We start from the raw sequence: 25,645 nt of genomic DNA, 5'->3' as shown, positions 1-25,645 counted from the left end.
TAGATTGTGCTATCTGATCAATGTGGGCAGTGCAATTTGGCCCGTGTAATCTTGTATGACCCCCTGTGCCCCTTCTTCACTGTCTGCCTCCCGTTGTCTCATCTGTGCCTTCATCGCAAGTGTAATTTAGTTTGGCCCACTGTGCCCCCTTCTGCTGGGTTTAGTTGTATTGCTCCTTTACATTTCTTACCCTGTATTCGGACACATGTTTTTCAAACCGCATCCGCTCTTCCTTCCCGCCACAGTATCCCCTGCTGACCCGCACAGCAACACGCCCATTCGTACCGCCCACACGCCAGGCTGATCCTCCCACCTCCCCTTCCTCTGGCGTACGTCCACGCCGGGACCGCGCAAAGTGCAGGTACATCCTGGGACCGCAAACGCAACTACACACATTGCCACTACGATGCTAGCACCCTCAACGCCCTCAACATAGGACGATCACACACCTGCTTCCTGCCCGGACCAAAACGCACACAAGGACACCTCTCCTGCCGGAACAGCATCGTCACCAGCATCCGATCAGCAAATCCACCCACTGGGTAGGAACCGAACTTCCTCAGATGCATTGTCCTCAACACCCGCCACGGACGCCAACCCGCAAGTGAACTCTGGGACCTACTCGACTCAACCTCCCCAGACATGGCCTTCATGACAGTGACCTGATTGTACCCCTCCTCGGAACACTACCTTGCCATAGCCATCCTGTGCAGCTACAAGATTAACCACAGGGACTGCACCAACAGAGTAGGAGTAGGAATTGCTATCGTCAACAGGAACAATCTCAGAGTCTCAACCAACAACGACGACATCCTCAGCAATGCCGAACACCTGCACTTGCAGATCCACACCAATCCCAACACCACCCTCAGATTAACCCTCGTCTACAGAGCCTCCAGACCCCAAACACAGTTCTGCAACTCGATCGCAAACTTTGTCAGTACACACGCCCTCACATACACAGACTACATCCTTCACGTTGACCTGAACTTCAACCTCGTGTACATTAACGGCACCATATCCACCACTCTGATCGACAACCTGGCCAACCTCGGACTCATACAACTCGTCACAACACCCACCCACCTCACCAGCCACACGCTTGACCACATATTCTCCACAAGCTCCCACGTCTACTCCAACCACACAACCTACCTCCACTGGAACAACCATCAATGCATCAACTTCGCCTTCCATAAAGACACCACACACCACCACACCCAACAGATCACCGGCACTGCTGGAACAAAGTCACAGAAACCCATTTAACCACCAGCCTTGCCCGGAACACACCCACCGAAACGGACTCCACCGGCCAGAATCTCAGACAAAGGATCGGCGACTGTGCCAACACCCTCGCCCAGATTAAGACACACTCCAACAGACACACCAGCAAGTAAGCCAGCTGGTTCAATGCAGACCACCAGGCCTCAATGCAGACCTGCCATGAGCTAGTAAAGAAATTGCACCATGAACAGACACTGGACAGCTACGCAACCCACAAAGACGCCACACGCAGACACCATCACCTCATCAGATCCGCAATCGGGCCTCCTTCAAAGACCGCATAGCCAACAACGCACACACCAGCTAAGTGCTCTTCAACCTAGTGAAAGAACTCTCCAACACTAGCTCCAACACCAACAACATCGCACCTTTGCAAGACCTGTGCAACTCCCTTGACACTTTTGTCCACCACAAGAGTGCAGACATCCACGACAGCCACAATGTCACGACTGCCACGAATAGTAGTGAGACCTCCATCCCCACGGACACCATCCCCACCAACCCCCTGCTCTCCTGGACCAACATAAACGACACAAACACAATCAAAATCTGGTACAACATCCACTCCGGATCAACGTCAGACATATGCCCACACCACATCTGCTCCAAAGCCGGCACCACCATTGCACCCCATTTCCAGATAAGCATCAACATCTCCTTCGAAAATTCAACATTCACATTGAGCTGGAAGCACGCCGGGATCAACCCCTTACTCCACAAACACAAGACTGACCCCAAGGACCTCCTGGGACTTACGTCCCATCTCCCTGCTACCATTCCTGTGAGAAGTCATTGTGAAGACCATCAACAGACAACTGACTAACTAACTCTATGGAAACAGCATCCTGGATCCGTCCCATTCACGCTTCTGCGGCAACTCCTGCAGCAAAACTGCCCTAATCTCCGCCACCAATGACATAATGCCACGGATGGACAACAGCGAAACAGCAGCACTCATTGCCCAGGACCTGTAATTCGCCTTCAACACTGTCTTGCACCGCACACTATGCACACGCATACACAACACCGAGACCAGAGACAAGGCTCCTGACTGGACCACCTCCTTCCTCTCCGGCAAAACCCAGGCCGCCCGACTCCACCCTTCCTGCTCGGAATCCACATTAATCTTCAGCGGCTTACCCCAGGGCTCATCCCTCACACAACATTGTTCAAGAAGTACATGTCACCGCTTGCACACGTTACCCGACTGCACAACCTCAACATCATCTCCTACGACAACGACAGCCAGCTGATCTTCTCCCTCACCATGGCCACCCTCACTTACACAACCAAACACCATGTAGGACTGTAAGCCGTTGCCGAGTGGAGGAAGAACTGCTAACTGGAGATAAACTTGGACAAGACAGAAATGCTCATCCTCGGATCCACCCCCTCTGCCTGGGACAACTCCTGGTGTGCAGCCGCCCTGAGAACAGATCCAACACCAACCAACCATGCATGCAACATGGGGTTCATCATCAACTCTACTCTCTCCATGCCAAAGCAGGTAAACGCCGTCTCGTCCTCCTGCTTCATCACCCTCCAGATGCTTGGCAAGTTCTACAGGTGGCTTCCCACCGAAACATGGAGTACAGTCACACAGGCACTCATCAGCAGCAAGTTGGAATACGGAAACACCCTCTATGCAGGAGCCTCGACCAAACTCTGAAAACGACTTAAACACATTCAAAACGCCTCTGCACGCCTGGTCCTCAACATCCCTCGCCGACAGCACATCACACCCCACCTGGGAGACCTGCACTGGCTCACCGCCAACAAGTGGATCACCTTCACGCTCCTGAACCATGCACACAAGCCACTCCACAACACCGGACCTGCATACCTCAACAGACGACTCAGCTTCTGCACCCCAAACCAGCAGGTCCGCTCCTCTGACATCGCACTCACTACAGTCCCCGCATCTGAAAAGCGACCTCCTGCGGAAGATCATTATGCCACCTCGCCGCTAAGAACTGGAACACTCTCCCCACCCTCCTACGGCAGGCACAGGACATGCTAACCTTAATGAGACTCCTCAAGAACGGGCTTTTCAAGCTGTGGCTGTCAGGCTCACCACCCGGTAATGCGCTGGTCGAAGAATCGGACTCCCGAGCTGCACCACGACAACCGCCCATCAAGAACTCCACATCCCAGAAGGCCCGAGGGAATCACGCCCCAAGTGACACGCTCACGCTAGAAGGAACGCATATAGGCGGGGACGCCTATGAGACGTCGCCGAATATTCCCGTATGGTTACCTGTCTTTGGCGAACGGCGTTTCGCAATCCCCGGCTGGCTGCCTGTTCTTCGGCTCCCCGTGTTTGGCCCAAGGATTTCCGGGCATTTCGAACGACGCGTTTGCGCTCCTCAGCTCTCGGCCACTCCCGGAGCTTTGAGTAGAAGCGCGACGCCTACCTCCGACGCCCACGGATTTCCAGGCCCCCTGGACCATCGCGTCGGCGCTCCTCGGCTCTCGGTCATTACCGGAGCCTCGAGTAGTAGCGCGACGCCCGGTAATGCGCTGGTCGAAGAAATCGGACTCCTGAGCTGCAGCACGACAACCGCCCATCAAGAACTCCACATCCCAGAAGGCCCGAGGGAATCACGCCCCACGTGACACACTCACGCTGGAAGGAACGCATATAGGCGGGGACGCCTATGAGACGTCGCCGAATATTCCCGTATGGTTACCTGTCTTTGGCGAACGGCGTTTCGCAATCCCCAGCTGGCTGCTTTTCTTCGGCTCCCCGTGTTTGGCCCAAGGATTTCTGGGCATTTCGAACGAGGCGTTTGCGCTCTTCAGCTCTCGGCCACTCCCGGAGCTTTGACGCCTACCTCCGACGCCTACAGATTTCCGGGCCCCCTGGACCATCGCGTCGGCGCTCCTCGGCTCTCGGTCATTACCGGAGCCTCGAGTAGTAGCGCGACGCCTATCTCTGACGCCCACGGATTCCGGGCCCCTGGATCATCGCGTCAGCGCTCCTCAGCTCTCGGAGGTTCCCGGAGCTTGGAGTAGTAGCACGACGCCAACCTCCAATGCCCAAGAATTCCCGGGCCCCCATCCAGAATAACCAGTCCACGCGCCTCGGCTGTCTGGCGGTCGAGGGACAGCGCGAACACCACCTTCGCACACCACCATCCTGGCAGCGGTATCGTGAGTATCAACGACGCTGCCAGCACTTAATATTTCAAGGAAGATAGGAGGGCGGTCCCCGCACCACACAGAAGAGGCGTGGGGGGGACCTTAAGCTCAAGCTGCATTGGGCTGCCCAGTACTCCCAGACAATCGCACCTGTGTGGCCGTCTTACGCCAAAAGTCCACAACCTACCACCAGTGAGTAGTAACTGGCTAGGTGCCTTCGAGACTACGGCGAGAGGGGTCATAAGAGGCAGAGAGAGACTGCAGGTAAAAAGGAGAGAAACCAGGGACGGGTGCTACCGGGGGAGGTGGAAAGAGACTCCTCATCTCACTGTCTGTTTGTTTCGTTACAGGTCTCCCTCCCTGCCGTTCCTATCCTTCCTTCCCTCGCTCACCTGCCTCCTCCGTCCAAGTGTATCACACGTTCTCCGGACTAGGGGCAGATGGGAGGTGGACCCCTATAGAGCTTCAGCGCCATCCTGAGGAGAGGACATCTGAGGGTATCCCGACAGTGGCAGACTCCCACCGCCCCGCTCCTTGAGACACTCACGGGTTAGTGGTGCACTTTAAAGATGTTGTGATAGAAAAAATTGATTGATTGCTTTTGCACATACACGGTCATCTCACTGCCTATCCGTGTCAGGTGACACATGTACATTGATTGTATTTCCCTTGCTGGACCTTCTTGTGAATTCACAGCCCCTTACTTATTGCTTTAGTTAAATACTTGATTGGTCATGGAAACACGCATCTGTGTGATTTTAGGGATTTATTTACAAGACAAGGTTTAGACTGGACCAGAAGTGGCCCATACGACACAGGATTGGCTGGAAGGTGTACTTGCGCATTACCAGTGCCGCAGGTTCATCCTCCGATTCGTCCTCTGATGTGTCATGTGTCTCACATGTGGGTGGTGGTATGGTGGGAGCAGCACTGTGAGGCACAGACACATCAGGGTGCGGAGTTGAGGATGTGGATGCACCAACAGCAGCCGATGTTGGCGCAAGTCCGTGGGGAGGCGCAGATGTGATATAATGTAGCAGGGCCTGCCATGTCCCTTCAAGATTGTGCTGGTGTTCAGCCGTGGCAGCCATCTGTTGGAGTTCCCTCCGCTCCCTGGCCTCCATTATCCGTGACAGTCTGGATAATGCGGCACAGACACTACTGGTGCTATCCTGCCAGGACAGTGTGTCAGCTCTCCGGATCAAATTTGGCTGACAGGCTCTCCAACCCCACCCGCACATAGTCCCATGTCTCACACTGGACGTCAAGCACCATGCTGTGAAAGGCCACATATGGGTTGCCAGGGTCCTGTGAGGCAGCTGTGGTGGGAGGTGCCTGCTGCTGGGTGGTTTGTGCGGGGGGTGGGCTTGGCGCAATGCTGCTGTGTGGCCCTGCTCCTGGAGTTGGTGTGGCAAAGGAATCCAGGAGAAGCTGAAATTTATCCACATTGATGGTGGGGGTTTCAGACAAGTCATCGTGGCAGAGTGGGTCGTCCTGCTGCCCAGGAGGTGTTGTCTCTCCCTCTGAAATGTTCATGGGAGATACAGTTTAACAGTGTTATCCATGTGTGGGAGACTGTACATTATAGATATGTTGTACAATATGCATGTTATTTTCTGGATGTGATTATTTCAGAGACATCACGGATGTGAGGGTGTACTTGTACATTGTAATATCACAAGTTACCTATATGAGAAATGTGTCTTGGCAGTGTCTACACACAAATGCTACCTGTTGTGTCCTGGTTTGTGTTATGTGACTTATGCAGTCCCGAACAACTATTGGGCAATGTTGATGTACTCAGATTAGTATGTGTGTACACTGCATTGTGTGATGGTGGCAGCTGCTGCCTTTGTTTAGCTGCCCCTTGTCCCTTTCATGAAATGGGCCTTTGACTTCTGTATATGTACAATGAAGACATGTGGAAAGCTGGGTGGATTGTGTGTCCTTGTCAGAGTTGTGACACTTGTGCATAGTAGGTCATCATGTGTCTTTTTCACATCAGGGGTTGTGTGTACATAAGGTTGTGACAGGGTGTGACATGCTCCCTTGAGGATGTGTTCCACACTCCGCAACATCAGTGAGGTGTCCTGCACCATGTGAATCTCTTTGTCCTGCAGGCATGCTATCCATCATGCCCTATCACTTGCCTTATCAGTGTGGCTCAAGGAGTTGCAGCTTTGCAGGGGCTTGCACATGTGCATGTGTTTTGTGTGCTATTAGTTATGTGTGATGAGGGCCCACTTTTGGCACATTGGCAATGGGAGCCTACTTGGGGGCATGTTATCAGGGATGGCCTTAATATTATCGCCGCTTAACGGCAGGAAACTTCCGCTACAAGCGGCGATGATGTTCTTGAAAATATGCCGCATAGAATTCCAATAGAAGCACATGTCCTGGTGTGAACATGGGCTTCTATTAGAATTCTCTGCAGCATGTTATCAGGCACATTATCGCCGCTTTGGCAGCAGTTTCCTGCCGCTCAAGCGGCGATAATTTTAAGAACGTGCTTGATTATATCCACCGTGTTTTTTCTACAGAGCTGCACTGTGTAGGACACATGTGCCTCTAAGTCGCTTTGGCTCCTTGTGATTTGTGTTGTGTGCATTGCGTCTGTCATGTTTAATCTTGCATGGTTTGCTTCCTGCACTTCTTTTGGATTACCCTTTCAGAGTATGGTGCAGCATATATAGCAATTGTTGTTGCTGTCTGAGCAGACTGTGTCCACACCCATTACCCACAGATTTGAGCCCACATGTGGAGTGTGTGTGGCAGTGCTGGGCCGTTTTGTGCATCATACCAGGCGGTGACCTTCTGTACTCTGAATAGGCGCTTTGATTTTAGAAGGGGGTGCTTCCTACTCCATGCAGCGATCACAGCGGATATTCGTGCGCATTGTAAAGGGGACCAAGCAGGACCTGAGCTTTCTTTAAGGTGCCAATACATATTGACAGCAGCTGTAAAGTTTAAGGCAGTCACATGCCTGTACATGGCCATGAATCTTCAGGAGCTGCCCCCTTTGGACATACTTAATTGAAATGGGAGGTAGATGTAGGGAGAGAGATACCGGAAAGGGCTTGTGCTGAGATTGTAGAGTAAGCGTGGAGGTGCACCAGGCACACCCGCTTTCAAAGGCATCCTTTTAATGTTTTACATCGCCTTACCTCACACCGGCAAAAAGTCAATGAATGTTTCAACACTGACTCATACGAATGCCCAAGGGTTCAGGGAGAGGGGGCAAACTTCCCTCACATGATTTGGGGGTGACCACTTTGGGCTACTTATTGGACCGTAGTGATGGCACTATTAAAGGTGTTGACGGACAGGGAGGTAGATCTGGCGTTGGGGGCTTGTATCCTACATTGCTTCCCACACACAGCTCAAAGGGGGATTGCAGCAAGTTTATGGATAGGGGATTATTAGTGGCCATGAGGGGATATTACGATGCACTGGAAGGCAAGTGGGGCCACGAGTTTAGATCAATGGGAGTGAGAGTTTACCAAATGGGCAGAGTGTGATGGGATAGTTAGGCTACTACTGGTCAAGGGTACGGTGAGCAAGGGATCACTTGAGGCGGCTAGGGCATGGGACCATTTCTTTGGACCATTGGTAGACCAAGACAGAGAGAGCGATGTCAACACTGAGCCAGGTGAGCTGGTACCAGGGTAGGGCCTTTATAGCACGTAGATGTAACCATTCGACACCATTGTAGACATGCATGATGGGTGAATCTAAAGCAGCAGCCTGTATATTGTGTTTTTAGTGTTTACCTTCTGGATACCACAGATTACGCACTGCTAATGGCTATCAAAGAGTACAGAGCAACATGGGTAGTGACATGCCTTGAGGGAGTGTGAAATAGACTTTCGGATGGATTTATTTGTGATGATGATGTTTGTTTATATGGCCTGTGTTGAAATTTGGTTGTTATTCCCCTTTTTACATGGTTCTTCATATTAAAGGTAGTAGAGGAGAAATGTCATAGTAACGAGCCAAGGATCCTATGCTCGGACACTTGTACATCATAGTGATGGGAGAGGGGCTAGGTTGGTGCTATTGTTAGATTTGACGATCTAGCTTTCTCAGACTTAAGGAGTTTTTGAATTTGCAAGAGGAAATAGTACATGCCATGCGTTGACGTGGGGCGGGGGAGGGTGGTGGGTAGTATGGACAGGGATATGTGTGAATGCAGGTAAGTAGACTTTGCATGACTGAATGGATTTCATGGCGCGCCCTGCATCGCATTTTGCAATGGAGTGCACACGACTAAATCTGTATTTGTGTTGTGACATTGCATGTGTTGTCGGTATGCAGAGTCACTCGTTACTTTCTCATCTTGCTGTACGCAGTGCTGCATAGCATGTACAGGCAAGGGGGCATTTTTGTAGAACATGCATGAGGTTGTCACAATGTCCCCCTTGCCTCATCACCACACTTATCCAAATCATCTTCACAAGGCCGCATCTCCCATGTGCCAATATGAATATGCAATGTGAATGTGACTGTTCATGTGCACGAGTAAGCATGCCAGCAACAAGCTCAGCACACCTGCAACATTGCACATGTGTCTGGCTCGTGTGCAAGGTTGTGTGTGGCCCTCCAAGTCACCCTTGTTGGCCACGCACATCCTTGCACACAAGTCAGACACATGTGCTATTTTGCAGGTGTGCTGGTCTTGCTGTTGGCATGCTTACTCGTGCACGTGATCAGTCACATTCACACTGCATACTCATTTTGGCACATGGGAGTTGCGGCCTTGTGAAGATGATTTGGATATGGGTTGTGATGGTGCAAGGGGTGCATTTTGGCAGCATGCTGTGTCTCTATGTGATGTGGCATTTTGCTATGTGATGTGGCACTTATTTTGTGGTCTGATGATGTACCTGGACTGTGTTTTTCTGACTTTTCAGTGCACATTTCAATGTCAGTGTGTCCATCAAAGTGTGTCTAGCAATGTTTATGTTGGATCAGTTGATGTGTGTCCATGCCACCATGCACAGGGCTATCTGGGACCTGAACTACAGTAATTGTGGGTATGCAATGCTATTTATTGTACATGTGTGCCATTGTGGCCATCCACCCCAGTCTATCCACTCCATAGTTTATACTCACCCTGTGGTTGTGTCTGCTCACATTCAGCAGTGTCCCGACCCGGCACTCCCAACCACCATCTCCTCGGTGATGACTTGCTCCACCATTTCCTCCTGCTCATCTTGCTCCAGCAGGGGCCCACCTCCAGTCGCCATGGCTGCCCTCCGGTTGGCTGCCATCTTCTCTTTCGTGTTCATTTTGCTGTCGTTCCAGCGCTTCTTTACCTCCTCCACTGTCCTCCTCTTCCTCTCTCCCACAGCATTGACCTTTGCTGTGATGTCCTCCCAGATCTCTTTTTTTCTGGACAATGGCACTGTCCTCCTCATGAATAGCTCCTGCTGATGTTCAGCCACCAGGCCACACAGGACCCGATTCTTCTGGTGGCTGGACCTGGGGTTCCTCATCCTCTTGGCCTTCCCCTGGCTCCACACTTGTCCCAGCTTCCTCCAGGTCTCTGCTCTCTTCTGTGGTCTCCATTTTGTTGTTCTTTTTTGCCCTGCTTGGGGGCCTTTTATAGTGCATGTTCCCGCTTGCTGCATGCAAAATGAAGGCCCGTTGCCAAATTGTCGGGCTGATTTTTGCGATAATTGGCCCAGCGCGACTTTTCTCGGCGTAGCGTGTGTTTTTTTATCGCCGGCGCTAAGATTTTATCGCCATCCATTGGCGCCGGAACTGCTAGCTATCGCTGGGTGGCGGCGCCTTGCTAATACGTCGCTACTGCGGCGATAAAAAGTTTCGCAATTTGTTGATGATATGCCCCATATTCTTGTAAAAGAAGTCTTATTGTTAATATTTTCGCTTAGAACTAAAACATATCATTGGTCATAAGTCTGTGTGGCAGGGTTTGCAGAAGGGGCTTGCATGTACTGAGGGTGGTGGGGCGGGGAGACCAAAAAATATTTTATTTACACTTACTTTCCTGCGCGGTGCAGCGTCCTCCTTCTTCAGTCTTCTCTCAAGGCAGACTCCAACACGGTACCCAGCCAACTGCCCTAACCAATCCTGGCACTGCTTTCTCTAACCCAGCTGTCTTAGACAGCTGGTTTAGAGAAGTTTAAAATGTGCATGTCTGGCTGGCCTTCACAAGATGGTCGGCCAAAGAGACATGCACATTTTAAAGCGCACAGCACCCTGCTACCATTTGGCAGCACTGTCCCCGCCCCATCCTGTCACTCAGTTCGGGACAGGTTGGTTGCTGAAAAATAAAATGGTAACAAATATACTTTATTACCATTTATTTTTCAGCTCTGGCATAAGGCTTTTCTTTGTTGGGCAACACGCCCCTGAGGGTTTGCCAATCCTATGGGGAAGAAGCTTTTGGATACTGAGGCTGAATATGTCATTTGATATTTTGGGCATTCTAGTGGGTGGCAACACCCTCAGTCTACAAAATGTAAGTTGATCAAATTGTCTTTATCAGTAGCTTATCCAAAAACATTTCAAACACTCAATGAAGTTATACTTTGTTTTACTTAACAAATATAGTTCTGTCTTTAAACAAACTCCCTGAAACACTTGTGATACTGCTCCATGGATTTGTTTCTACAAACCACAATAGAACTTTAAACATACATGTACTCACAAATCCATGTTGTTGCACTTGCAGAACTATGCTAAAATACTGGCTGGATCCTCCGCTGCTAGCTCCCCCATTACCACAGCTCAATAATGCTCACAAGGATCCATGCCCATTTAACAAATGAAAGAAAACATTGCAACTAATGACAAATACTGCCACAAAACCTTACTTTGGAAAATAATTTCTAGGTGCCTGGGGATGAAAATATGCCCTTTTATTCAGAGCTCAACCATCTGGGTGCCACCATGCAGCGCCTCTTTCTTATAAACCCTTTTACCTCAGTGTTTTAGTATTTCTTCTTCCAGCCATTCCTCTCTTAAAAGCTTGGGCAAGTAATTAATTAAACTGTCTTACTTCTATCACTAAATATTATACACTGAACATTTCCAAGCACACTGGCTAAACATGCATAAGTTAAAAATAGAAAATAAAAGACACATTCTAAAGCCATCTATTGGTACTATAAAGGAATCAGCTACAATCCTCAGTGGCGGTCATGAGCAAGATCAGCTGCAGGTCACCAGGAAGGTATAATAAAGAGTTACGAGAGTCAAAAACATCAACTCTGGTAAATTCATTACCAAAGCGACAGTTAAGACATAGAGGATTCTCAATATGTAGCAGTGTTAGAAATGGGATTTCTGGTTGGCTAGGGCTTGCGCCAAAGCCAGGCAGAAACCACCACTCTAGTCAGGGCTGGGGAGTTACACGCCAAAGATAACCCCTGCTCACCCCCTTGGTAGCTTGGCACGAGCAGTCAGGCTTATCCCGGAGGCGATGTGTAAAGCGTTTGCGCGCGCACCCAGCAACAACACCCAAGGCCCACCACAAAGGAAACTCCACACAAGGTATTATATAAAAATAGCCTTTGTATTACCAAAACACATTAGATAAAAACACACACTTTACAATGTGCCAACAGGCACGGGCAGAATTTACAAGGGATTATATGTACAGGGGACAGGGCCACATGGACCACTGTCAGGAATTAGCACTTTTAGAACTTAGCACTTAGAACATAGGATATAAAATTACTGTAGCACAAAATTACACCAGCACACAACCAGTAACTACTGGTAACCGGTAAGTACCACCTACGCAACCCTAACCACCTTAGGAAAATACTGCGCAGGGAATCAGGACCTCACTAGTACCACCTGTACTAGGAGAAAACAAACAACCACCTAAGATTCACAATACCTGTAGGGGTAAACGCACATTACACATGATGCATCACATTCAGAGGTGTAGGGAAGGAAAACACATGATGCATAAACTACATTCAGCGGTGTAAGAACAAGGCACATGACGCATAAAAACACATTCAGAGGTGCAGGTTAGGAACAACAGCGCAAAAACTCACATAAGCCACCACCTGTGGCAGTCCCTAGGCCAACTGGCCTCTCATGGAGGGGGGGGGCTAGGACGCCCTATTGTCAAATGTTATGGCAAGGCTGCGCCAGCTCAACCATGGAGGGCACAACCTAAACGGTGCAGTTGCCCACTAAGTGCTGGGCAACTGGAGAAACTGAGCGAGGGCACCGGCGTGCCTCTGGAGCCTCCCTGGGCTCTACAATACGAAATGCCCTGAGCCTCGCAGGCTCTGAACCAAGCAATGCCTCCGTGTACGTGGGAGCGGCCCGATGCCTTCCGGGGCCGCTCCGCTGGTCAGGAAATGCCCCCGCAATCTGAGTCCCTCCGGACTCTTGGATAAATCAATCCCCAAGTTGGAGCGCCTCGCGCTCAAAAGACAATCGCTGCCTCAGTCGTTGGAGCCTTCTCGGGGCTCGGGAACACTCCCCTCGGTGGAGTCCTCACTCGGGGGACTCTCTAATGGCACAGATGCCCCCCTGAGCCTGGCAGGCTCTGAATTGGCTGTGGAGCGCGTGGGAGCGCACCAGCGCTCAGCAACCACCTCGGCTGCTTTGTGCACCCTCCCGGCCAGAGCCCCACTCACCGGGATGAAGGCGCTGGTCTCGGTCACCGGCAGTGCTGGGGGTGGAGTCCCGCTCAGGGACTCAGGAAGCCTCCGGACGCCGGCACCACTCTCCTGGGCACCGAGGGACTTGTTCCGCCGCTCGTCCCAGCGCGGGGTAGACTCCCGCCTGGGTCCGTGAATCCGAGCGTCCTTCCTCGTTAAGGCCCCGGTCACGTGGGTGGCGCTCCCTGCCGCTGGACCAATCCCAGCGCGGCTGGGAGGTGACGTCAGCGAACCCTCGGGCTGCCGGCGGTGAATTCAAAACGTCTTTCTCCGAAGCGCGGGGTGGGCTCCCGCCTTCGGATTTCAAGTATCAAATGGCAGAAACAAGCGGCAAGTTCCTGGCGGGGTGGGCACCCGCTAGGGATATTGATTCTTCAATAAAGCGGGGTAGGCTCCCGCTCGGGCACCACAATGCGGGGTGGGCACCCGCTTCGCTACCAGGCGGACTAGCAGGGAATCCCTACGTCGGGGTTCCCTCGCTAACAATTGCAGCTCTGTGCTGCTGGCCACGCATAAAGCGCTCCTAGCGCTATAAGTAAATGGAAAGCGCTTAGGGGTGCCAGTAAACACAAAAGTCCAGCAAAGTCCTTAGGAAGGTGAGCAGGGGGCAAGGCTGGGCCAGGGGCCAGCTCACTGGGCCCTCCAGGCAGGAAGGCAGTCCAAAGTGGCGGTTCCTCCTGGCCTCCAGCAGCAGCAGCCCCCTCAGGATCCTGGAAGAGAACAAATTGTAAGGGGACACAGCCCCTTTTTATACAGTAAAAGTCTTTGTCTGAAGGTGCAGGGAAGGGGCGAACCAGTTACAACAGGTTCCTGAGCACTTTGTTTTGCTCAGCCCCTCTCCCTATTCACTGGGCAGGCCAGGGTCATCAGATGCACCACAGGGGCCGGAGCCAGCATTGTGTGGGGAAAGCCCTGTCCTATTCAGGACCCAGGTGTACTCCTCCCCAGCCATCAGTATGCTAAACTCCCCATTCACCACTGGGTGACTCCTTCTGACCCTGGGGATTTCCCTAGTCCGTCACATGACCTCCACCAGCCAATCGCCAGACAAGCCACACATTTTACACTGCACACCGAAGTGCCCACTTCTAGAAGTGGCACTTCCACACTAGGTACGTGCACGCCGCACACATCATCGCGCAGCATTCAATCACACGAGTCCGCCCATACCAAACTCGGGCCTGCACACCCCACGCATCAGGAACTACTAGGGACACATACATTCCCCATGCATTCCTATGCGAGGGCAGGCCTATCTCACCACATGCACTCAGAGTGCGCACGCACTTTACCCTGGGACACAGGGAAAGTGCGCAGAAACCAAAAATCACCACACCAAGTCACCAATAAAAAGCAAAAAGTTCAGGGGTGAACCTGCCAGAAGGGCCAAGTCCAACACAACCCCCTTCCAGCCAAAACGCAGGGCAGACCAATCACCACCGTGATGGACTTCCCTGCTTGGGGCGATAGAACACGGACGTGGGCCCGCAACTGCAGGGACACCCTCCGGTTCTACGCCACGGTGAACCCATGGAATTTCTTCTAAACCCACTGTCTGGACCAACTGGGCTACCCCACTGGTACTCCCAAGCTGTCCGCGGCCAAGACCAGGCCCTAGGCCACCCAGGTGCCACCGGTCCTTGCCTAATCACAGAGTGGGGGGTAGTAACCCCTGGCACATAGCGTCCATTCTCCACTCTTCCTGTCTGCAAGACAGGACTAGACTGCCACTGGTTCTCCAGCCTAGGGTCTGCACCCTCAGGCGGACCAGGAGTCTCAGAGAAGGCTCTCCTCCCCCTACCTCTTCTCCTAGGGTTCCTCCTCCTCTGGCGAGGGGTACACCTAGAACGCCATTCCAACCCAGGGTTTAACCCCTCAGGTTGTACCGGGGCCAGAGGTGGGCTCTCCCACCCTCTACACCCCCTTCCAGAGCCCTGCTCCCTACCAACTGGGGCGGTACCTCTGGAAGAAGAACCGGTCGGGACGCTGGTTACAGACGTCCCACCCTTCAGGTCAGGCTGACCCCAAACCTGGCCTTCCAACCTCCGGCCTAGAACCTTTGGTGGAATAATTGCCTGGCACTCCAGGACTTTGGGGGATTTACACTCCATCCCCCTGAGGCTATCAAATGACACATATGTCGAGCGACTGTCTGTCTGGCGCTGATCTCCCGTCCCCTGTCCACCTGACAGTGCGCGGAGATCCCCCAGAACAGAAGTGGTGTCCCCATGGTCACTACACGGGATCCTAGCCCAACTGGGAAGTCCCTGACCCACTGGTTCTTCCACTGGCGAACTCATCCCCCAATCACTCCTCACACTCGACTCCTGTACCCTCCCTACCGGAGCGGTACTGCCAGACTCTAGAACCACAGGAGCCCTGGTTACAGGTGCTCCAGGTCCTCTACTCACCAAGAGATCTTCCTCAAGTGGAGTAACAGGACAGCCTAGGTCCCCAACTTGGTGTTCCCTCATGAAACCATCCAAGTCCTGAGGCAGGGTTTCGTGCGTCTGGGGACCCTCGGTCACCCTCTCACTCCTGCTCCACTGAGCCAGGCAGTGAGCCCCTACACCCTCCTCGCTATCCTGGGACCTAGCTGGGCTACACTGAGCCTCTTCCACCACGCTGGGCTGGAAGATACCTGACCCACTACTTTTGGAGTCACTCCCTAATGACTCTAGAGAACCTCTAGCACCTTCCCAGCGCTCTGCTTCATCTCCAAGCTCAAATGGTGCAGACAATCCACACCTCAACAGGTGCTGGCGCAACCCCGGCACACAACAACTGAGCAGGTGTTCTTTGAGAACCAGATCACACAGTTTATCATAATCATATCCTGCGGGAACTCTTATCCAATCAAACAGTGCATTCTCACACTCATGCACAAACTCCTCCTAAGACTGGTGAGACCGTTTCCTACTGCCCCTGAATTTCAACCTTAACTCCTCCTCCTGGGAAACAGGTACCAGACTGGGGGGACTGGGATTGGGATTTCCTACACTGGAATCTATATGGCTGCCACCACTGGACTCAACCCTCCCTGGGGAGCCCAGAAAATTAAAACTGCGCGCAGGGGATAGTCTACCCTCCAGAGCTACTTTGCCTCTGGTGGAGGCCCTCTCAGCCTCCTCTATCCTCTCCTGCGCCAAGACCCTCTCAGTCTCTAGCTGTTGCTTCTTGACCTCCAGCTGCGCCATAGCCTGTGCATGCTCTAACCTGAGCTTTTCTAATGCCAGCTGGTGCTCCCTTTCTTTCCTCCTATCTTCCCACTCCTCTGGGGACAGGGAAAGGGATGAGGCGCTGCCTCCTACGCTGGACCCAGCAAGGGACTCCCTACCTATGGGGTCTTCACTCTTTACTGGCGTCCAGGTACTGTCATCCTCTTCCTCCTCTTCTGAATCCTCAGGGCTCCCCACAGACCCACCACCCTCCAGGTGTGAGGCCCGGGCCCTTTCCGTACTGCGCTCAAGATCCCTTTGCCTCTTAACCCACTGGATCATGTGGCCCCTAAGTTCACACAGAGTGTCTGACTCTCTCACCCCTATGTCTCTCTCTCTACAGAACCTTTCCAACTCCTGCATATTGTACCAAACTAGATCACTGAGATCAAAAGCAGGCTCCATTCTGGCGGACGTTCTGGTGGAAAGATTATATAGGGAACCTAGGGGTCTGAGCTTAACACAGGGTACACAATTCACAAAGGATTCAGCAAGCTCTCTAACCCAGAGAACTCACACTCACTTGCCTAGTGTCACACACCATTCATCCACACACACAACCTTCCCCTCGGACTGGTAAGGCAGTTTCTACCACCCCTGATTCCTCAACCTGACCACCACGTGACACAGGTACCAACTCTGGGCGCAGGGCGGGGGACAAAGGTACTGGACACTATTACGCTGCCACCACTGGATCCCACCCTCTGGTGAATCCAGAAAACACAATGCACTTGGGGGGATGATCTACCCTCCCGAGCTAGGGACACCTAACTCACAGTGCACAAAAACACATTTCCAAAGAAATGACAATTAAAAACAAACTTAGAACAATAATCCCTATACCATGTGATTTATCTAAATGCAGAGTTTTGTAGTGCGGCCAGTTGCCGCTGCGGTACAGCGCAAACGCAAGTCCAAATCCCACCGCTGATCACCAATGTTAGAAATGGGATTTCTGGTTGGCTAGGGCTTGCGCCAAAGCCAGGCAGAAACCACCACTCTAGTCAGGGCTGGGGAGTTACACGCCAAAGATAACCCCTGCTCACCCCCTTGGTAGCTTGGCACGAGCAGTCAGGCTTATCCCGGAGGCGATGTGTAAAGCATTTGCGCGCGCACCCAGCAACAACACCCAAGGCAACCACAAAGGAAACTCCAAACAAGGTATTATATAAAAATAGCCTTTGTATTACCAAAACACATTAGATAAAAACACACACTTTACAATGTGCCAACAGGCACGGGCAGAATTTACAAGGGATTATATGTACAGGGGACAGGGCCACATGGACCACTGTCAGGAATTAGCACTTTTAGAACTTAGCACTTAGAACATAGGATATAAAATTACTGTAGCACAAAATGACACCAGCACACAACCAGTAACTACTGGTAACCGGTAAGTACCACCTACGCAACCCTAACCACCTTAGGAAAATACTGCGCAGGGAATCAGGACCTCACTAGTACCACCTGTACTAGGAGAAAACAAGCAACCACCTAAGTATCACAATACCTGTAGGGGTAAACGCACATTACACATGATGCATCACATTCAGAGGTGTAGGGAAGGAAAACACATGATGCATAAACTACATTCAGCGGTGTAAGAACAAGGCACATGACGCATAAAAACACATTCAGAGGTGCAGGTTAGGAACAACAGCGCAAAAACTCACATAAGCCACCACCTGTGGCAGTCCCTAGGCCAACTGGCCTCTCATGGAGGGGGGGGGGGGCTAGGACGCCCTATTGTCAAATGTTATGGCAAGGCTGCGCCAGCTCAACCGTGGAGGGCACAACCTAAACGGTGTAGTTGCCCACTAAGTGCTGGTCAACTGGAGAAACTGAGCGAGGGCACCGGCGTGCCTCTGGAGCCTCCCTGGGCTCTACAATACGAAATGCCCTGAGCCTCGCAGGCTCTGAACCAAGCAATGCCTCCGTGTACGTGGGAGCGGCCCGATGCCTTCCGGGGCCGCTCCGCTGGTCAGGAAATGCCCCCGCAATCGGAGTCCCTCCGGACTCTTGGATAAATCAATCCCCAAGTTGGAGCGCCTCGCGCTCAAAAGACAATCGCTGCCTCAGTCATTGGAGCCTTCTCGGGGCTCGGGAACACTCCCCTCGGTGGAGTCCTCACTCGGGGGACTCTCTAATGGCACAGATGCCCCCCTGAGCCTTGCAGGCTCTGAATTGGCTGTGGGGCGCGTGGGAGCGCACCAGCGCTCAGCAACCACCTCGGCTGCTTTGTGCACCCTCCCGGCCAGAGCCCCACTCACCGGGATGAAGGCGCTGGTCTCGGTCACCGGCAGTGCTGGGGGTGGAGTCTCGCTCAGGGACTCAGGAAGCCTCCGGACGCCGGCACCACTCTCCTGGGCACCGAGGGACTTGTTCCGCCGCTCGTCCCAGCGCGGGGTAGGCTCCCGCCTGGGTCCGTGAATCCGAGCGTCGCTTCCTTCCTCGTTAAGGCCCCGGTCACGTGGGTGACGCTCCCTGCCGCTCGACCAATCCCAGCGCGGCAGGGAGGTGATGTCAGCGAACCCTCGGGCTGCCGGCGGTGAATTCAAAACGGCTTTCTCTGAAGCGCGGGGTGGGCTCCCGCCTTTGGATTTCAAGTATCAAATGGCAGAAACAAGCGGCAAGTTCCTGGCGGGGTGGGCACCCGCTAGGGATATTGATTCTTCAATAAAGCGGGGTAGGCTCCCGCTCGGGCACCACAATGCGGGGTGGGCACCCGCTTCGCTACCAGGCGGACTAGCAGGGAATCCCTACGTCGGGGTTCCCTCGCTAACAATTGCAGCTCTGTGCTGCTGGCCACGCATAAAGCGCTCCTAGCGCTATAAGTAAATGGAAAGCGCTTCCAGGCGCTTAGGGGTGCCAGTAAACACAAAAGTCCAGCAAAGTCCTTAGGAAGGTGGGCAGGGGGCAAGGCTGGGCCAGGGGCCAGCTCACTGGGCCCTCCAGGCAGGAAGGCAGTCCAAAGTGGCGGTTCCTCCTGGCCTCCAGCAGCAGCAGCCCCCCTCAGGATCCTGGAAGAGAACAAATTGTAAGGGGACACAGCCCCTTTTTATACAGTAAAAGTCTTTGTCTGAAGGTGCAGGGAAGGGGCGAACCAGTTACAACAGGTTCCTGAGCACTTTGTTTTGCTCAGCCCCTCTCCCTATTCACTGGGCAGGCCAGGGTCATCAGACGCACCACAGGGGCCGGAGCCAGCATTGTGTGGGGAAAGTCCTGTCCTATTCAGGACCCAGGTGTACTCCTCCCCAGACATCAGTATGCTAAACTCCCCATTCACCACTGGGTGACTCCTCCTGACCCTGGGGATTTCCCTAGTCCGTCACATGACCTCCACCAGCCAATCGCCAGACAAGCCACACATTTTACACTGCACACCGAAGTGCCCACTTCTAGAAGTGGCACTTCCACACTAGGTACATGCACGCCGCACACATCATCGCGCAGCATTCAATCACACGAGATCGCACATACCAAACTCGGGCCTGCACACCCCACGCATCAGGAACTACTAGGGACACATACATTCCCCATGCATTCCTATGGGAGGGCAGGCCTTTCTCACCACATGCACTCAGAGTGCGCACGCACTTTACCCTGGGACACAGGGAAAGTGTGCAGAAACCAAAAATCACCACACCAAGTCACCAATAAAAAGCAAAAAGTTCAGGGGTGAACCTGCCAGAAGGGCCAAGTCCAACAAGCAGTGAATGGATAATCCAGATAGATGCTTTATAAAATGCTCTAAATGGAGCTCACAGAATTCGGAGGATCTTCTAACTGTCTTTGAATCATGAATCTTCTAAACATGTAACTCAAACCCAAGCAATTCTGAATCCTTTCTCAACTTTCCTTTTATCTCATCTCTCTTTCAAACTAAATTACCCATGTTTCTTTCAATGGCAAAAGATGAGACGGTAAGATTAGCCTTATAAAATAAAGCATCCAATCTGGATCTGGAGCCATCACCAGTCACATGCTTCAAGCAATTCTTTACCACATCTGAAACTGCCCTCATGCCCTTGATTACCATATGCTTCCTCATTGCAGCTATTCCTGGCCTCAGTTAGGCTCTTTTGAGCAATGACAAACTCAAAGGTTCTATCGAACTACCAACTGTTGGACTAGGCCCTCTTGACAGGGTCATTCCCAAACCTTTGGCCTTCACTCTCTTGTGTTTTGAACCCGTTTTTGTTGGCTTTTAGGGCTTTGTGCAATTTACCTCCAAACTTGTGCAGTTTACCTCTAAAGCTTGTGCTCTCTTCTTTAAACATGTTGAAATTGGCTCACACCCAACTGGTAGATTTCATTTATGTATAAGTCCCTAGTAAAATTGTAAACACATGTTCCCAGGACCTGTAAATTAAATGCTACTAGTGGGCCTGCAGCACAGATTGTGCCACACCCTCAATTAGCCCTTTAAACATGTCTCAGGCCTGCCATTACAGCCTGTGCCTGCAGTTTAAAGTGCTATTTCGACCTGGCAAAATAAGCCTTTTGCCAGACCCAAACCTTTTTTTTAATACATATAAGTCACCCCCAGGGTTGGCCCTAAACAGCCTATAGGTCAGAGTGCAGTGTATTTAAAAAGTTTGGACAAGTACTTTTAAGTTTTACTTATCCCGGTAGTGAAAAACTCTTTGTTGGACTTGGCCCTTTTCCCTGAATTTTTTTGTTTTTTTTACTTCTCCCAAGATGGCTGCCACAGACCCCTGCTACTGCAGAGTGGTCTTTATAAGTAGCACCCTAGCTGTCAGGAGCTGGCTGGAACCCCACAACAATGTTGCAACACCAGCCCGCCTTTTTTGTCCCATAGGTAGAATGGGGAAGCTCCTGGAATGTGCTGGAACCTTCTAGAAGGGAGGTGTGGTTTTACTTTTGCCGCCTTGGCTAGAGGTCACCTGACCTAGGGCTACTTAAGTGAGGGGGGGAACTTTTTCTAGTCAGTTGGCCAGTGGGGTAAAGCAGAGCTGGAGAATCCACGCAGGAGTGTAGGCGGTAGGGCCTAGCCAGGGACTTATGCCTCTGAGAGTTACAGGATTTAGGTGCTGCCTCTTAAGTGAGTGAGGGATCCTGTGAAACCCACTGATCTTGCCCAGCAGTAGGAGGACCCAGGGAACCTCTGCCCAGCCTGACTAGGAAGGACCTAGTCGCCAACTCATTCCCTACCCCTCAGGAACAGAACCCCCAAGGGCGCCAGAGACATCTGCGCCATTAAGACTTTATAGAACAACTGAATACTGAAACTGAATGCTGTGACTTCGTGTCAAGACTGAACATCGAAACTACATGCCTAACCGATTGTGGTATCGCTGAGGATCAACCAGGTCTTGGCGCTGTGACCCCTGCGCTCCCTGACCTGGCCTGGGATCCCCGGCAGCGTGCTCCGTTGAGCGCGGAGCTCCCTAGCTTAATTTGAGCCCCCCCCGGTGGCGTGGAGGCTGAAGCGCGCTCACCGCTGCGGCCCAGAGGCCGGAAGAGTGCCCCTCATCGAGGCGAGGCCCGCGGAGAAGCCCGGGGCCCCGTCGCAGCTGCTGAGAGAGGTGCGTGAGGCCGTGGCCTGCCCCCGTCTTGGAAGGATCAACTGCGGAGGCCGGAGTTGGGTTAGACGCCTCAAGACGTCGTGATCAAGGTAAGCCGGGAGGCTTGGGAAGGACCCCGGTGCGCCCCCTATCGACCGGGAGCAGCACCGCACCCTGAGACCCTGGTTCCCCCTCCGTGGGAGTCCCCCGTCAACCCAGAACTGTGGCCCCTCCGAGGGATTGCCCCCCTGTTCTGCAGACTGTCAAGGAGCGCTGTGCCCCACGAACTGCACCTGAGTGCAAGAGGCTCGCTCCGTAAGAATCGTTGTGCTCCGTGAACTGCTCCGTTCTGAAGTATTCATTGCATTGATTACGAGTAGCGCTATGTCCTAAATGCTCCGTTCTGAAGTATTCATTGCATTGATTACGAGTAGCGCTATGTCCTAAATGCTCCGTTCTGAAGTATTCATTGCTACTGATTACGAGTAGCGCTATGTCCTAAATGCTCCGTTCTTAAGTATTCATTGTTACTGATTACGAGTAGCGCTATGTTCTAAATGCTCCGTTCTGAAGTATTCATTGCTATTGATTACGAGAAGCGCTATGTTCTAATGCTCAGTGCTGAAGTATTCACTGCTTACTGATTACGAGTAGCGTTATGTTCTAATGCTCAGTGCTGAAGTATTCACTGCGTGCTGGTTACGAGTGGCGCTATGTTCTAATGCTCTGCTCTGAAGGTGTTCGTCAGATTTGTCCCGAGGTGTACAAAGCCCGCTTAGCGCGTAGAGCGCGGTGATCGCCACTGAGGCGCTACAGGTAACCAAGGTAGCGGTAGGCCCGCGAGGTCTGCCCTGGGTCCCTGCACGCCCCCAGGAGTGGCGCTACAGTCCCCAAACCCTACCACGGGGAGTAAGATATACAAGGGTGGCCTAGAGCCTGCCGGAAACATACTGGTGAATAACCTACTAGTGAATATCATACTGGTGAATATGGTGCTGGCGGATCAAACGCTGACATAAGTGAATTGCCATTGTCATCTCATTAACTGCATTTATATCTCATGAAGTGCATTTATATCTTATGAATTGCCTTGTTATCCCATGAACTGCATTTATATCTCATGAAGTGCATTTATATCTCATGAATTGCCTTGTTATCCCATGAACTGCATTTATCTTGAACTGCTTGGATAAACTAGAGTTATTTGCATAAATCTCTACAGTGTGGCGTCCCTTATTGTGTGCGTTCCTTGCTTCAGAGGATGCGTGTGTTGTATGGTCGCTTTACACACAAGCCTTTGGGTGCCCAGCCGCTCGTGTCCCGTTACCCCCTTAGGGCCTGGAGACCCCAGGTCTTACATTCTTAAATTAGTTTTTCACTACTGCAATTTCTACCCCTTCCATAGGATAACATTGGGTTACCCTTTCAATTGGGGGCACGTAGCAAAGTCGACTTTGTAATTTAAAGTCCTCTTCAATGGTAAAGTTGGATTTTCCCCACTAGATTCGTCTATAAGACACTTCCCCCTGACTGGTACACCAGCACTCACACCTTTATCAGACTATGCATCCTACCCTAGAATTAACACACCACCCCCTATGGTCATCATTACTCCTTGCAAAACCAGCATTACCACAATCACACCCTCACAACACACCGCTACGCCTCCTCCATCCACTATCCTTTCCCCCATTGTCGCCATTATCCCCTGCAAACCTGTCACTCCTGTGACCATAACCCAAACACACATCTCTACGCCTCCTACACCTGCTCCACATTCCTGTCCTCCCCGCCATGATATGGAGCTGGAACCAGATAGGACGCGCCACAACAACAACATCCTAGAAGATGCGCCCCCCTCCGTAAATCCACGGGAGATAAGTACATCTCTCACACCCATAACACTTTCACCACTCTTGCCCCCACCCTCACCAGACCCCAGATTCGACGATATCATACTCTTGTTACGACTAATCAGAGAAGAACTTCAAGCGCTATCTGAGGTTCTTCTGAGCAAACCCTGGAACACTAGATGTGCATGACAGAATAAAGCAAACTGTCACTTGACTCACTCAGCAAATAAGCAGAAATTTTCGACCCCCAGAAGGAAATCAGTTCCTTTTCAAAATAATTCAACCCGCCCAATCCGAAGAATAAATCCGCTATCGGAGAAAGATTTACTCGCTCTATTACATTCATATGAGCCCCTACTCCAACATCACAACACTTTGCCTCCAGATAGCCCGCACAAATTAGCTCCAATCCCTACTATTGCCCCCAACACTCACAGAACCACTAAACATAACCCTAGAGGCATCGTCGAAAACAGCCTTAGACATGTTCCCCTCAGTCAGGAACCCACTACATCCCACATTACGCCATGCCTTAAGTGTATACTACTAAACTGTAGATCAGCCTCAAGACACGCAGCCGACATAGCTGACCTCATTCTCTCACTAGAACCCGATTTGCTCATGCTAACCGAAACCTGGTTAAAGGATTCCTCTACACCCATCATTGACATACTTGTACCTCCGAACTACATCATCAGACTCGATGGAATTGATAATATAGGTGGTGGTATCGCCTGCATACACCGGAAAAATATCTCAGTAAACAAATCCATATCCCCTGCATTCCCTTCTTGTGAATACATATGCCTTGGTTGACATCAATAGCAATGGCAAACCTATATGCTGTCTACACACCCTGTATCACCCACCTGGCGATAACCTCACTTTTACCGAACACTTCATGGACATAGTTTCCACCAATGCTGGACATCAAATTACCCAAATATTTCTCGGAGACCTCAATCTCCACTGGAATGACACCAATGATGCAGTGGTCAATAGTCTCAAAAACTTCCTCGCTGACCTCGACCTCATCCAAATTTGCTACAGCTCTACACATGATAAAGGTGCAACCCTTGATTTAGTAATCTCTAAAGCGGAGTCCATCCAGCTAGACACGATCCACCCATGCGACTGGTCAGATCATCACATCATCACCTTCTTTATCAATGAAACATTGAAATATAATTCGGTTCAGCCCTCAAGACCTAAAGTATGGAAAAGGGACCTGAAAAACATTTATCCTAACATAAACACTGCTCAGAGCTACAACTTACTTCTTCCTCCTGAAGGGATATCAGATGTTCATGAGCTCACCAACCACTACTTCAATTCCATGAATGTGATTCTAAATGAAGTGGCTCCCCTTCAATTGAAGAGAGTCTCCACAAAAGATTCGAAGCCTTGGTACGATGGAAGATTAAACGAGGACAGACGAGCCCCAAGAATAACTGAACTCAGATGGAGAGCTGCTCCATCTGCCAATCATCTCAAGATACTAAGAAAGAAGAGAAATGCATACTATAGAAAGATCAAGCGCACTAGAGCAGACTTCTTCACACACCAATTAGACCAGGCAAAAAAGTGTCCCAGAAAACTTTTTGAGTTAATCAAAACTCAATCGAAAGAGGCACCTCACCTCCCCCTAGATAAATGTGGCTCACGACCAAACTGTGAAGTATTTGCCACCTTCTTTACTCAGAAGACCGAAACCATAAAGAAAGACCCTCACAACGATCTAATCACTCACACTGTCTCACATACGAACCCCTCACCATCCCTTCTAAATGCTCCACAGTCATACTCATCAAAGTTTGACTTAAAAAATAATGCATCTTGGACTTCTTTTAATACCTACAATGAAGAATCTATTCTTAAAATGCTTACTGCACTGAATCCAGCTAATCACTTCACCGACCCTCTCCCTCCAAACCTCGTAAAAGACTTCATCCCGATGCGGTTGC

General features: G+C 51.4%; 1 protein-coding gene across 2 annotated transcripts in view; it reads right to left on the bottom strand.

The window, feature by feature from the left end:
- The window catches only part of LOC146866631 (uncharacterized), a 457,856-nt gene that overhangs the window by 409,794 nt on the left and 22,417 nt on the right, over positions 1-25,645 (bottom strand). The gene's annotated exons all lie outside the window — the stretch shown is intronic.

The sequence above is a fragment of the Triturus cristatus genome, chromosome 1_2, assembly GCF_964204655.1.
Source record: "Triturus cristatus chromosome 1_2, aTriCri1.1, whole genome shotgun sequence".
Taxonomy (NCBI): domain Eukaryota; kingdom Metazoa; phylum Chordata; class Amphibia; order Caudata; family Salamandridae; genus Triturus; species Triturus cristatus.
Note: the sequence above shows the minus strand (reverse complement) of the source record. Positions and strands in the feature narration are given on the sequence as shown.